Source organism: Atractosteus spatula, chromosome 14 (assembly GCF_055471065.1).
Source record: "Atractosteus spatula isolate fAtrSpa1 chromosome 14, fAtrSpa1.hap1, whole genome shotgun sequence".
Lineage (NCBI taxonomy): Eukaryota > Metazoa > Chordata > Actinopteri > Semionotiformes > Lepisosteidae > Atractosteus > Atractosteus spatula.
In genome coordinates, this window is record NC_142719.1 from 31,893,756 (window position 1) to 31,908,232 (window position 14,477).

General features: G+C 40.0%; 1 long non-coding RNA gene across 1 annotated transcript; it reads left to right on the plus strand.

The window, feature by feature from the left end:
• The first annotated feature begins 3,935 nt into the window (after nt 1-3,935).
• LOC148821124 (uncharacterized) lies at nt 3,936-7,228 on the plus strand. The gene is made up of 3 exons (XR_016094119.1): nt 3,936-4,089; nt 6,691-6,923; nt 7,155-7,228. It is a non-coding gene; the product is annotated as an uncharacterized LOC148821124 (long non-coding RNA).
• Nucleotides 7,229-14,477: the final 7,249 nt, after the last annotated feature.

The window sequence follows — 14,477 nt, forward strand, 5'->3', positions numbered from 1 at the left end:
ATATCTTAAAATATGTCTCAATTGAGACTTAACTGAATGTTTTTAATTCCTTTTATCAAATGTTTTACACTGACCTCTTCACATTGTCTATTAAAATGCAATAAATACAGTCTCCTTATTCTCAAATGCCTACTCGTATAAAAATAAAACTGTTTTTTTTATCATAAGCCACTCTCTCTACAGTCTACCCATTACCTTTGAAGTACATTACTGGTCAGCTTTAATGCCTTCGTTCTAAACTTTTACTTTTCTTTTTACACAGACACAGACTCCCAGCTCTAGTCTGAAGTTTTTCTTTCCTTTTTTTGCACGTTATCAGCAGTCTGAGTTCAGTCTTACTTCCAAGAAGTGTTTATACAGATATGAAAATCTGCAGGCTATTAATTTTATAAACGATCTCTCTTGACACAGTAAAATATTACCGTAAAGGTATTACAATACCCGTAAAGATAATAATCCAGAAATAACAACGACAAACTATAAGCTATATGTAATTAATTTGACACCAACAAATACTTAATGAGATGAATATAATAGATGATATAATAGATGATAATATAATAAATAACTGTGAGTTATGAACTGCAGAATAACGGGTGATGATTGAATGTCCATTAGGGACTATGTACTATGATTTAACGGTTCATAATTGTTTGAGCAAAAACCTACAATTCTCATCCCACATTCAGTATTTGGCAAAGCCTGAGACAGAGAGGAAAACTCAGCCGCCAGGAACGAGAAATGGTGATCGTAGCAGAGTGAGTCACTGCGTGAGGCAGCGGTGAACACTGAGTCACCAACAGAGATGAGATCGCAGACGTACAGTACTGTACGGGGAGTCAATGATAATGAGGGCTGGCCAATCGCAATGTGTTCATGCTCGCTGGGACTCTGTCACTGTGACTGGGCATTAGCATCGAAGCCTCACGTTACTGGTCGGCTGCGCTCATCACTGCAGAGGCGGTAAGAAAGCAGAGCATGTGAGACCACACAGTACCTGGAGGACAGAGAGCAGAAAAGGAAAGCTGGAGTATATTCATCCTCCCCTGGGTAAATACCAAGTGTTACTCATCGCTGCCTTCAGAGCTGTGTTATTTTTCTTCCAGAGAAATGATTTCAATCCGGAGTGTATGCCTATTATATAGCGGAGGCTTCATAAAAGTCACCGCCGTCCCGGTTTCTAAAAATCAGCTCAGAGTCTTTGGCAAAAGGCTTCATTTGGCAACATACACAAGGTGAAACACCCACTTCAGAGTGACACCAGCATCGCACACGGACAGGGACATTTCTCTGGCAAAATGTCCAGACGAATAAAATAATTACTACAATGTTTTCACCCTAAAAATAAAAATATGGTGTGCTGCATTCATTTACAACATACTAAGAGCTGTAATCTTAATGGAGAATAAAAAATCAGGTGATGAATGTACAGTAAGTGTCCAGATGCTCAAAGCTACTGATGGAAAATTGACAGAAGGCAATAATTGCCCCAAATTAACCCAAATTATGTTTTTGGCATAATTTAATACCATTTTTGCCCCAGGCTGCATTATTTCCTGGCGTCTCGGAACATTGTTTAAGGCTTCATTTAATAATATCTTACAGTGCATAATGAAAGGCACATAGAACTGATTTAAACAACTGTCTATTCAACCCAAAACTCAGATTGGGAATGAGTGCTGTTACAGAAAATGATTTATAACAGCTTTAAAATATATTGCACTTTATTAGTTTGAAAAAATAATTGTCATTTTGAATCCTCTTAAGTCGGAAAAATGAAACTGAGATTCATCCAGGTCTGAGCTTTTTTTTTCCTAGAGGAGCAGAATAATATCCTCCAATGACACACATTTGAAAGGTCATACTTTTTTCCTGGGTGGCATGTAACTCATTTGCGTGGGGTACAGCAGTAAAGTACAGTTGAAATATGACTCTCTCGGATCAGGAAGCAAAAAGAGATTACGCTAATTACTCTGGCATACTTCCATCTACAGCATTGTTATGAATATGAAGTAGACTTTACTGTTTACCGACTCCTTGAAAACAAGTCGTCCCAACACACATCTGATTCCACTTTTTGTACATATATGAAGGCAAAGTTAAAGTTGTTTCTGCTTTATGAAGTGCTACTCATCCTAGGGACCACCTGCTCTTAAAACACACTCTATGTAGGACACAGTCTGTCAGTTTCAGTATGCAATCAGACCTGGGATTTAAGATCTGCAAGGCAGCAGTACTGACTGCCAGTGCAGAACAGAACAGATCATTAACATTAGTCATTAACACTCCTTGTTTAAGTAAAAATCTGCAGGCGTACGTTACCTTCTAATCTACTGTACATTAACGTTGGCTAAAAAGTAGAGTCTGAAAAGTGAGAAGGAGAAGAGTTGGTGACCAGTTCAGCAGATGACTTACACGATGAAGACACACAGTATATGTGTATGTAGGTGATTCTTATCAACATCAAAAAAGCACGACAGTTTCCTGCATTGTCTCCTGGTGCAGTCAAATGCTGAGTCTCTGCTCAACAGAGGTGTATTACTTCATGTATTTGGATATTGGGTCCGAATGGACATTTAAATGTTGCAAAAAATAATTGAAGAAGATACCCCTTCAGTTTTTCGAAATGACAGCTGTGGTGTGTTCATTTCTTCACATTACTGATCTGTGGCCTGTTGGCAGTGCATCTCACAATCTCATTTCATATTCCAAAAAGCTGACAAGACCATGCAGGCTTATGAAATATTTAAATAGAGCAGCTGTTTCAAATGACAGCAAGATTAACATATATCTTGAATGTCTTCATGGATTAGGAAGGTAATATTGAATATTGGATTTATTCATGGAGTTTAGTGAAGCAATGACACAGGTAGTGGAGAGCATACAGTATATGGAAAGCCAAAATGTCCCAGAGCTTTCTTATGAAATTCCTTTCACAAGGAGTAACAGCACCTAATAAGAAAATTAATTAAGGAATGTTTAGAGAGGAGTCAGGCGTAAGAATCGTCACTTGTTGAGGTCCAACCACTTGGTCCCAGGATGAGGAAGATCAGCCCCCGACACAGAGAGAGGAGTTAACCAGAGATGGGGCCTACTGTGTGGTTGACATCTTTTCATGAAGTGACGTCATGGAGGAATAGGAGTTAGCGTAGCACAGGTGAGGGAGACCTCCATTGCTGTCATCTGTCCTGAACTCTTGTTAAAAACTCCATTTCATTTGCTAGTTTCAGTACATTTGCATTTTCCTGTACGTTTTCCTTTCCGAAATCTTTGACAAAAGGAACTGAGTCTATAATAGTAGCTGAGCATCAACCGAAAGGATAAAATCACTCGATTTATGCGTGCATTTTAGAAAAGCAAAGTGCACATATTCTGTATCTTGACTGTTTTGTTAGCATTTTGACTGATTGATCATTCACGACTGATGCCCTCGAGTTACTTTGACTTTGTTTCTTAAGCATCTGAGTCACCTGCTAACTGAGAGAGTTGACAGGGCACAGGTCTCGAGGTGTTGAATTTTCAGCCTGCTATTAATCAAGAAAGAAGTCCAGCTTATCAAGAGAATCACCTTAGTGCTATCAGTATGTTGGAGGCTGGATTTCAAGTCCTTGTACCGTTGCTCGTTGTCTGGGGTCAACAGTTTTTAGTCTGGCAGGATGATACATCTTTCAATGACAGGCCACAATCTGCTAGATGCTGAGTTTTGGCCAAGCTCAAATATGGTGATGTGGGCAACGTCTAAGTACTACAGAAATCTACTTCCAGTGATTGATGGTAGCTGGCTGCACAACACTACAGTTGGCCAAATATGATCAAATATAATGGAAAAGCATTATTTGACTTTAACCCGTGTGTCTTAACGGCGTTAACGGAACAATGGTTTTCTTGCGAGGTGAGAATGTGATACTCTACTCACCAGACTTGAGCCCCGTCGAGCAGCTGTGGGACCTGGGACTGCTCAGAGACCAGTGAACGGGCACATGCTTGTGTCTCGCTCACGGCAGAATCGGTAATCCAGCGCAGATGATCAGCTTGCGACCTCCACTGTAGACTCCCTGGTGATGACAACTGGTGATGAGCATCATGAAGGTTGGTAGCACCTGGTGCCAAAACGATTTGGCTAATTTGCCGGGGTTTCGAATGGAATTAAGGGATGAGCTCGAGCCCTAAGCTTGGCCACACTCGATTCTAGCCTGCTCACTCACGAGTCATCAGGCGGCACCCCCTCTGCCTCCTCACCCTCCTGTGTGCTTTTTTTTAGGACTGGTCAGGGGGCACCGATACTGTTTGAAACAAACAGAAGTTTTTGAAAAGAGTCAAACTGCCATTGCTGCTTTTCGAAGGGAGCTTTTCTCAGAACACAAGACCGGTCGTAACAGACAGAGCAAAACAAGAAGGAACTTGTGTGTTGTATCCGTAGAGTGACGGAATTTCTAATGATTGACTAACGACTGTCCTTTATATCATATGAGCAAAGCTGAAGCATGCCTGATGTGCCTCACATTTCACTATTACTGCCATCCCATGAGGAAGAGTGTATTGGAAGCTTGAGTGACCTTTATTTTAACTTGACACATCAACTATTAACCTTTCTTTGGAAAATGCTAAAACAATAGTAGCATAGGTCAGGATGCCACTGAAAAGGTCACTTGTGGCCTGACCTCTGATGGAGAACAGATTTTACTCTTGCTCTTCGCAAACAACACATATTCTGTAAATACAGTAGATATAGAATATTCTGGAAGTGGATTTGTATAACTTTTTTTGTGAATCTCCATCATTTGGGAGTCTGCATTGTTTAAGAAACAGGTCATTATAATATATAGATCTCTTGCTAAATAATGATTTAAATTTAATCCAGGATGTCATGCATCTTAATATCATAAGAGGGCAATGAAATAAATAAGTTAGCCCTCTTGAAATGGCTTGAAACTTACCGATTTTTGAATTAACTCTAATTTGTGCATAGTTAGTTATAGTAATTTAATATCTTTCAATTTCTTCTCAATCTAAATTGGTATCTTACAATATTTTGTGTGAATCAAAGTAGATACTGTGCATACACACATACCAATGGAGGTTTGTAATATTTGATCCTACTGTATATGAAAAACACAAAAGCTACTGTACTCCACAATATCTGTCGTTGAAACATTTAGCTGTCATGTTACAACATTTTGTTTTAGTTTGTTCCTTATTTACAGCATGCCTTCCCAGTTGTTGATATGCCAAAGTGGATACTTTATTTTTTTTAACAAATATTGTGATGAGTATTTCTAGAGAACATTCAACCATCCTTTTTCGAAATGCTTTATCCACTGCAGAGTCACAGGAGCCTATCCCAGCAAGCAACAGGAACATACACACTGGACAGGATGCCAGTCCATTGCAGGGCACACAGACACAAACACACACACTCACACCAGGACCAGATCTCCCAGAAGCCAATTAACCCATTAGTGTGTCTGCTGAAGGAATCTGGAGCACCTGGACGACACCCACACAAACAAGGGGAGAACATACAAACTCCACACAGCGCTGTGAGGCTGCAATGCTATGATTCAGTCATGGATTTAGGTCAAATCAGTGAACCTTCTCTCACCTTCACAGTATGAGATATTTGTCTCATAGACAAAGTCAGATCCATTCTCTTTGTACTGACAAAGTCATCAAAGGATCTGAATAGTACTGACATGGCCTTTTCTCCATTGAGATATCACCTTCTCAAGAGCGTTTTTTAGTCTGAATCTCAATACAATAGAATGCAATGCAAGACAGATGTCATAAGATTAACAGAGCTTGTTACAAACAGCAGTAGTGACACTTGTTATACCATTAATTCTGCTATTTACACAAAACTGCATCGCAGAACACAAGGTCTTGGTCATCCTGGACTTTTCATGGTTTTTATTCCCATTACCTCTGAAACATAGATGGACAGATCTGGGTTCCGCCTTAAGCAATGACCCTGTGGCAAATGTAACCTTTTAAAAAACAATAGTAAAATTAAATACCTTATTTATTTTACTGTATGGGCGTCTCAAAAAAAAGTATGGTTGAGATCTCTAAATGTGTATGCTTTCGAAGATGGAAAGTTTGCAGTCCATTTCATTCTGCAGCATCATGATGTTATCACAGGTCTTGAAGCTCACGGAATTAATGCACCATTCTTTTTAAACTGTCTTGCTGGAATTCCCAGCCACATATATCTGAGCTGGTGTTGAAGCACATCATTTCACATGGTGAAGTCCATTACCTTTTAAAATTAAAATATGACTTGAAATATACATTATGTCTCAAAAACATTTCCTTTTTAAATTTTGTCTTCTCCCCTAGCAGTTACACAGGAAAGGATACTTTTACTGAACTGTTAAGAAGATAAAAATGCCATTTCATGGCAATAGCTCATACTTCATGGCAAATGATGAGGAAAGAACTGAAGAAGACTAAATGTGTGAGAAAATGCCTTTAAATGATGTAGAGCCAATATTGTGTTAACGCCTGGACATTTAGTTGAATTTGACTGATAATGTTCTATGGAGGAGTAGGTTTGTGCCTCGTACTCAGAAATGGAGAGTCAGGGTTCAAATCCTGGTGGAGCACTGCTCTTAAACTCTTGACAAAATGCCCAGGAGCATGAATGGGTACAAATGTAAGTTCTTCCTTCCATTTTGTGACTGCTTCATCCAGGTCAGGGTCACAAGGAGCTGGAGCTTATCCCAGCAAGCAATGGGAGCAAGGCAGGATACACCCTGGACAGGACGCCAGTCTCTCGCCGAGCCACACAGACGCGCAGACACTCTCACCAGAAGCCAATTAACCTCCCAGCATGTCTTCGGACTGTGGGAGGAAACTGGAGCACCAGGAGGACACCCATGCAAACACAAGGAAGACATGCAAACTCCACACAGACAGCACCCCAGGTCTGTAACTGAACCTAGGGCCCCAGCGCTGTGAGACAGCAAGGCTAACTACTGTGCTACTCTGTCACCATGCCAGCCTAAGCGCAAGACATTTTAGATAAACATGCCAGTCAAACAAATTAATTCTTAAATTGGTACTTATTTATTTAGTAATATTGTATTATTCTTAAGCATTATAGAAGTTTTTATTATGGATCTAATTATGTGCATTATGTCGTCTTTTCCGGACAGATTTGATTACTTTCCCACAGTTCCCTACCACTTTTGAACACGAGGGGGCAATCTAAGCCTTCATTCAGAGAGAAGATCCTGCTCGCGTCCCGTTTACTCTGTGGACTCTGTCGGGCTTCTTCCTTGCGTCACATAGAAAACTGCCGTCTTCTTTTCGGATTCTTGCTAAGGTTTGTTTTTGGTTTTCTTCCCAAAACTGAATTAATGCAAAGGATATTCGTAAAGGCATGACACCATTTCGAATACACGATAAAACAAACAAATGCAAAATGTTTGCGTTTTCTGCAGGATTGTTAAGCTTTTAAGGGGATCTCTGTTTTCTACAACTTCACTGCTGAATGCGACTCGTCAAAGAATGTGTGGCTAAAATATTCTGTTGTATTTAAGAAACAATTAAAAACAAATCCAATGTGAAGAAAAGTCCTCAATGTAGCACATTTTAAATCCTCTGAAGGGCATTTTCCCCAGTGAAAAAGGTCACTGCTCACAGTATTTTCTGAAATTAAAATTGACATTGCAAGACATATCTCGCTTTCTTCTACAAGAAGAAAACTTGCTAAAGGGAAGAACAGAAAGAAATTGAACGGCAGCATCTCTAGTTATTATTTTAGCACGTAATACAGTCCTTCTAAACTTTAGATTTAAACTTTAATCTAAAGAATCTGAGGTATTACAGAGTGTACTTCACAGAAGTGGCCTGGATTGAATCTGCTGCACTACTCTGCTAAGTGGATCACACTGACGGTACTTCATCCTAATACAATTACGTACAAATGGTTTTAAAAATGTTGTTTGATGAAGAATGTCAGTCTAACAGCAGTACGCGTTGTAGTATTACAGTACTGTATGTGTTAAAGAGAAGCACATTGGTGTTAAAGACTTCTTGTGGCAAAAAAAAAATTCGATTGTCATATTGCTATCACTTGTAGCAAACAACACAATGTTCACTCCTGACTAAAAGCATGTTTAAAACACTAATACTGTGTCATATCCCAATGTTGGAAGGAGCCTTTGCTTTATACTGTACTTGCAGTGCAGTGTGCTTGTAGGCTCTTTTCACATACTGTATTAATGCAGCACATCTCAATCAGTGCATAGACAAATATAGACGCTGGGACCAAGTTACACTTTCAGATATTAACAAGACGCATTTAAAAATAAAAAGCAATAGGCAGCCTGCCGGTTTCGGTGAAGAAGCACATCCTGAACAGGGAAAAAGGGAGAAACAGGGTTTTTTTCCATGTCACTCAGTATGACAGATCGAAACCCAGAGTAAAAGCTTTGTTCATAGTTGTTTGGCAGGGCATGGCAGTGGAATAAAGGGAGACTTGAGTTAGCGGGGAAGAAGACTGTGAGATCACTCAATAAATTATGAAAGACATTGACAATTGCCGGAGGAGACAGGGTGTGATTTACACAAGCCTAGCTGATGGTGTGTGGAAGGTGTTTAATGGGACAGAGCTTTCAAGAAATCCGGTGCTGATGACCTCATGTAGTCGTGGCATCACAAGAGCAAATCCAGCGTAGGTAAGCAAATTGTAACAACATTACAATCTTAAGTTTTCTCCACCCTAACACAAAGTGAGCAATTATTAATTTGACAAAACTTTCTTCACGCGCTCGGTCATTTCATTCCCACAGTGAACCGAAAATGGTTAATATTGGATATACAGAAGGCTACATTGAATTATTGCCATTCGAAAGAGTAATATATAATTAGAAATAATGACTCATGATTTAATTTGTTTAAGGCAATGAACATTTCTGGATTGCTTTTTCAGTATAATTCAGTATAATTTTGGGGACTCAATCATTTCAGAAGCACTTTTTCCTAGAGATTCTAGTTAGCTTGGCAAGAAAATTAAAACAGTATGCAGAATACTTTTCTTAGGAAATATAAAAAGTGAGTAAATTAAATGCTTTATTTTTGAGTCCTTTTAATTGTATACCTTACAGAGGAAGTCTGTGCAGCATAAACAGTATATTTTCCAATTAAGCTTGCTTAGACATAGTGTGTACTGTACATTTCTAAAGGAAAAAGGGATCAAAGTAAGTACAGTATATGGTCAAGAATGAAATGAGCTTCTAAATTTTTGCCTCCCAAAAAAGTAAAAAAAAATATTTCAGAATACAGATGAAGTCTTTGAAAAAGAGTTCCTCTGTCTTTACTAAAATATTACTTTCCTGCATGCTGGGAAAGAGATGAATTTATTGATCGCACCAGAACACGGGTTCTCTCATGTGTCCTTTGTTGACTAAAAACAACCAGGCTGAAGGAAAATTTGTCAGGAAAAAAATGCATGTGAAATCATTTCTAAGTTTTTTTTAAAACAACAACAACAACAACAACAACACACAATGTATTTGTAGTCCTAAGGGACTACTCAGAAGCACATCACCGGACCAAACCTTTTTCTTCCTTAAGGCTAGCTTCAGTTGACATCTAACAGCTGAAACTACTGTTGCGTAGAGCAGAGAAGCAGAATGTTTCTCACATCAATAAGCAGCTCAACCTCTGTCCTCTGTGGATCGCTGGCTCCCACTGACCGTGTATCTGCTCTTGCACTCTATGTACCCTGTGCTAATCAGTTAAATACACATTGCGTTTTGCCTAGCTTAATTGAATGGTTTATTCTTAGTGATTATATCCTTTGTCTTAGTCACGAATGAATTGTCACCAAAAACCCCACCTCACTGAGGATCACCAAGGAGAGTGATGCATAAACTACAGGGCTTGTGTTGATTTGACAGACAGCAGCAACTGATTTATATATTTGGGGCCTCAAAAAACCTTTAAAATGTAAAAGTCGGGGCACTTATGGCAGTGGCTATGATGTTTAAATCTCTGTGTGCAGCACTAGAGCAAAGAATGTGGAGCAGGCAAAGGCACTAGCTAGCTTTTTAGTGTTCAGTCATCATCAAGACATGACCACAGTATGTAATGAATTCATCCCTATTCTTCATGAGGGTCTATACAACCAAATCTGTGCAAGGGAAAAGGGGATGTTTTATTTTGCCTGCAACATCAATAATCATAATATAATTAATACAGTAATAAAGCTTTTCATATATAAAATTGCACCAAAAGACAAAATAAATCACAAAGTTTTCTAGCGCAACACAACTGTAGATAAGGGTCCACAAATGAAGTACTTTTTTTGTTTACTTATTTTTGACACAGAGGTATTATGTACTGTAACTGTCTTATTGTAAAAATATATATATCTCAAGTATTCTTATACTTCTGTCATTGTTCACTTACCTAATGATGCAAAGCTTGAAATCACTTGAGTATCACTGGAACCCAATGGTGTTAAAAAACTAAATCAAGGAAATCAACACAATATTTGTCATTCCTTATGGTTAGTATAATAGTGTAATATCTGTTGGAGGGTCAAACAAATGTCTCTAAATAGATATAATAAGAAATCAAATCTGACACTTTCATTATGATACCACAAAGGTCATGAGGTGTCTCTAACCACAGGGCCTGCTTCAGAATAAGAGAACATTAGGAGCACGTTAAGCTCTGTTCCTTCCTTTGAGGGGTGACACAGCAGTCGGGGAGAATCTCCACAGCAGCTGAGATCTAAAAAGATCTCCATCCCTCCCTTTGAAGATGAGGCTAGATCTTTAAATTTCAAATAAATGATAATGAGTTCCAAAAATCCCTCTCCTCCAAAAAACCCTTAATAATCTCAACTGCCTGGGCTGGGGGAGGTCTCCTTTAGCTCAGCCGGCGAGTTCCCTGTTGCGTGACACTGGAGTCTCGGGTTCGCGCCCAGGCAGTGAGGGACGAACTGGCAGGGCAGGAGTGGCAAGGGCGGAGACCCCAAGAACCGTTACATCATGCGGGGAATTTCTTTGAATTTTTGTGACCTGCCATTTGGAATCATCTGCACAGCCCCCGCAGAAGAAGCTGACAGATTTGTTTACCAATTGCAATGTTCTGAAAAACGGAATAGCAATATACCAAGAAGCTGACAACTTGTATACCAATATACCAACTGAATTCGGTCTCGGGGAAATTCGTGTTTCGTTAGTGACCAAGAGGAAAAAACACAGCTTGAGCAGAATGTCTAATGGGGCTGTTGATGGGTAACAGGCGTGCCAAAAGACTTTTTAACTGCCAGCAGCTTTGTGCTTGGACCACACTCAATTAACTGCAGTCTCACCCCGTGTTTATCTTTTGTTTATAAAGCGAAGAGAGACAACAGCAGGCCATAGGAGTTTACTGTACAGTGTTAGTGTGCAGATTACAGTACAGAACAGAAGATGGCAGGGAGTGAATTATTATGCTATTAGCATATTAAGAGATACCGCATGCGCTACAGGCTGCAGCAGACTTATCCAGTGCCTGCTTTTTACAACAGCTCGGCCACCAAGAAATAAACTGGAAATCACAGGTCCTGCGGGGCGGTTCTACAAGCTCGTTGCCATCTCCCACTGGAACCAGTTCGGCTGCTCCCCGACTGCTGTGTCAGCCCTCAAAGGAAGGTACAGAGCTTAACGTTCTCCTCGTGTTCTCTTATTCTGAAGCAGGCCCCGTGTTTAGAGACGTCCTGCGAGTGTAGGAATTTATTTCTCATCCTGTCAATTTAGAGATTTCGGACGTCTTCTTCGGGGGAAGGTAAGGCCGAACGCGCCCCTGCTTAATATTGTGTGACCGCGTCGATTATTTCCCCAGACGAGCGTCATGTTTTTTCCCTGTCGAACGCGAGTTAGCATTCAAGGAGCCCATGCTGACCTGCTCCGCCAGGGCTATGCCCTTTCAGCAGCGAATCAGTCTATTCCCGCCTTAATTAATACTGAGTGGGAAGACCCCTATGCCTACAAAAGCAAGTGCAAGGATCGCCCTTGACTGCTCTCACCCAGCCCAGGAGAAGCACAAAGCATTTTTAAGAGCACGGGGCTCGGTGCTTCACAGGCAGCCTGAGAGGAAGGCAGCACACAGTCCTGTGGAAGATAGCTATTCAGGAAAGGTTTGTTGGCATGGCAACGGTGTTAAAATGTACATCACAGGAAAAGATGAGAATTGTCGGAAAGTGCAATGCCGCTGTCTACAGGACCTCGTCAGGAAGCCAGGGGGGCTGACTGGTGGAGCCATTTTACAGGAGCAGGCCAGAATGTGACATGTGCCAAAAAGAGCAGAATTAATGTTCTGTGTGTTGGGCCTCCACCAGAGTAGGGCTGTGTGGTATTTCAGTCCGGCGTTTTTTCCTGTTGTCTTGTGTGACTGCTCCAAAGAGATTCGTCTCCTACTTCAGGATTATCCAGCCTGAATGAGAGAACTGATACTAGTATTTAGATAAGGAAAAAAAGACAGATTTCAGCTTTCTCATTGCAGCTGTACCCCCAAAGTTGTTATCTCTGTCGCCACTTTCTGGAGTTCCATAATTTTCTCATTTTTATCTTCACACACTGACAAACGGGGGTTACCTGTGAGGAGTCTGAATAAAGGGTTTTGTATCAGTTCCTCGGCAGTTCATACTCTCCTGCCACGTTTCTTACAAATCTGCACAGAGACAGAAACCCATTGATAAGTGCAATAACGATATTGATAAAAAGCAACCTACCAGTATTGTCAAGCAGGAAGCTTGGACAAAGAAATGTGTCGATTTCTGCTTTATCAGCCGAACACACTAAAAGACTTTGTGAAACCAAGTGAATCCGTTTTTCTTTGAAGTCTGGTTTTTGGAATATTATACAGTTTAAAATCTTGTGCGGCTGGCATATTAGAATGTATTTTTAATGCAGCAAATGAGTCTCATGTGAATTGACAAATAGAAGGGAACTCACAAAATGTCAGTGAATGGCGGCTCATGACTGCTATTTCATTTCCACATGTATTAACTTTGTAACTTTGCACATATGTCTCCACGGATTAGGAATGTATCAATGTAGTTGCCCTTTTATTGGAAAGAATTCAACAAAGAACAGCAAAATCTTTCACCACTTTGGGTCAATTGACATTATGCTTAAGACATTGCTACATTTATTAATAATGTAATATTACACTTACATAATACATCAGAGGAACATATAATGGGGTGCATCCCAGCAGGGCGTGATAGGATTAATGGACATGTCAGGGTTAAATGGACTTGATTGTTTATTGGTACAATGTGGGATAAGTAAGTTTGTGGACATACCTGAATATCTCCATTTGGCAATATGTTCATGAGCTTGGAAAGCCCTACATGAACGATATGCCTATTAACATCTACAGTACATGTATGCATATATGCCAGCTAAATGTATTTGGATAGTAGATTCTGAGGATAGAGGATAAAGCATAAAGCTCTGTGCAAAAAAACTAATGACTAACATAGTATTAAACACTACAATAAAGTGTGGTTGTGGTTAAACTGCATATCAAGCCTCTCCTGTGTGCTCTTTGAGTTTCAGTTTTAAGATTTTAAGTTTTACGTTCTCGTCCTCCTGATGAGACGTAAAACCTGACTCTCTGTGGTCATTAAAAATCCCAGGGCATGTTTCAAAAAAAGAAGGGGAGTTACCCTAGGGTCCTGGTCAAATTTCCCCCTGTCATGGCCTCCTAATAATCCCCATCTCCGAGCTGGCTTCATCACTCTGTTCTCCCCACTGAGAGCTGGTGTGTGGGGAGTGTTCTGGTACACTCTGGCTGCTGTCACATCATCCAAGTGGGGCTGCACATTGATGGTAGTGGAGGTGCTTTATCTAAAAGCTGGAACAACAGCAGCAAAAAAAGTCTCTATATCCTTTTGTACAGATACTGTATAATGTGCCTTTCTCTGAGCTGAGACTTGAGTGTTTTTAGAGGACTAGAATAGATGAAGAAGCCACATTGTTACTCTTTGCTCACTCCTCTCTGTGTTTGAATTAAAATCGCTCCTGTATCCTTCATCTGTCCTCGTGGTTTGGATTTTGTTTTTCAGTAGCTTTAGATTTGATGGACAACTTTCTTAGATGCTTAAGCAGCACATTAAAAAATCTCTTTCTCCCTTCGTAAGTAACATTATTCATTCAATTCATAGGGGCAATGCTCATATGAGGACAGAGGAGTACGAAGGGATCATCGTTCTAAGCTTGTATCAGAATGGTATAGCTTAAGGGTACAAAAATGATGGACAGTTCTGTGCAACTAGTTTCTCCATGTTTCTTTTCAGCCTTGACAGAAAATCATGAATTTAGAGCTGACAACATGCTTAGAAAAAGTGTGTTTTTCCTGCTTTGTAGGGTGTTACATAAACTTTGAATTTTATGTGTGGGTGGGTTATGTAAGTGACTTAAAATACCAGTGATATACTCTCAGCAGAACCAGCTCACACAGTTCCATCATCC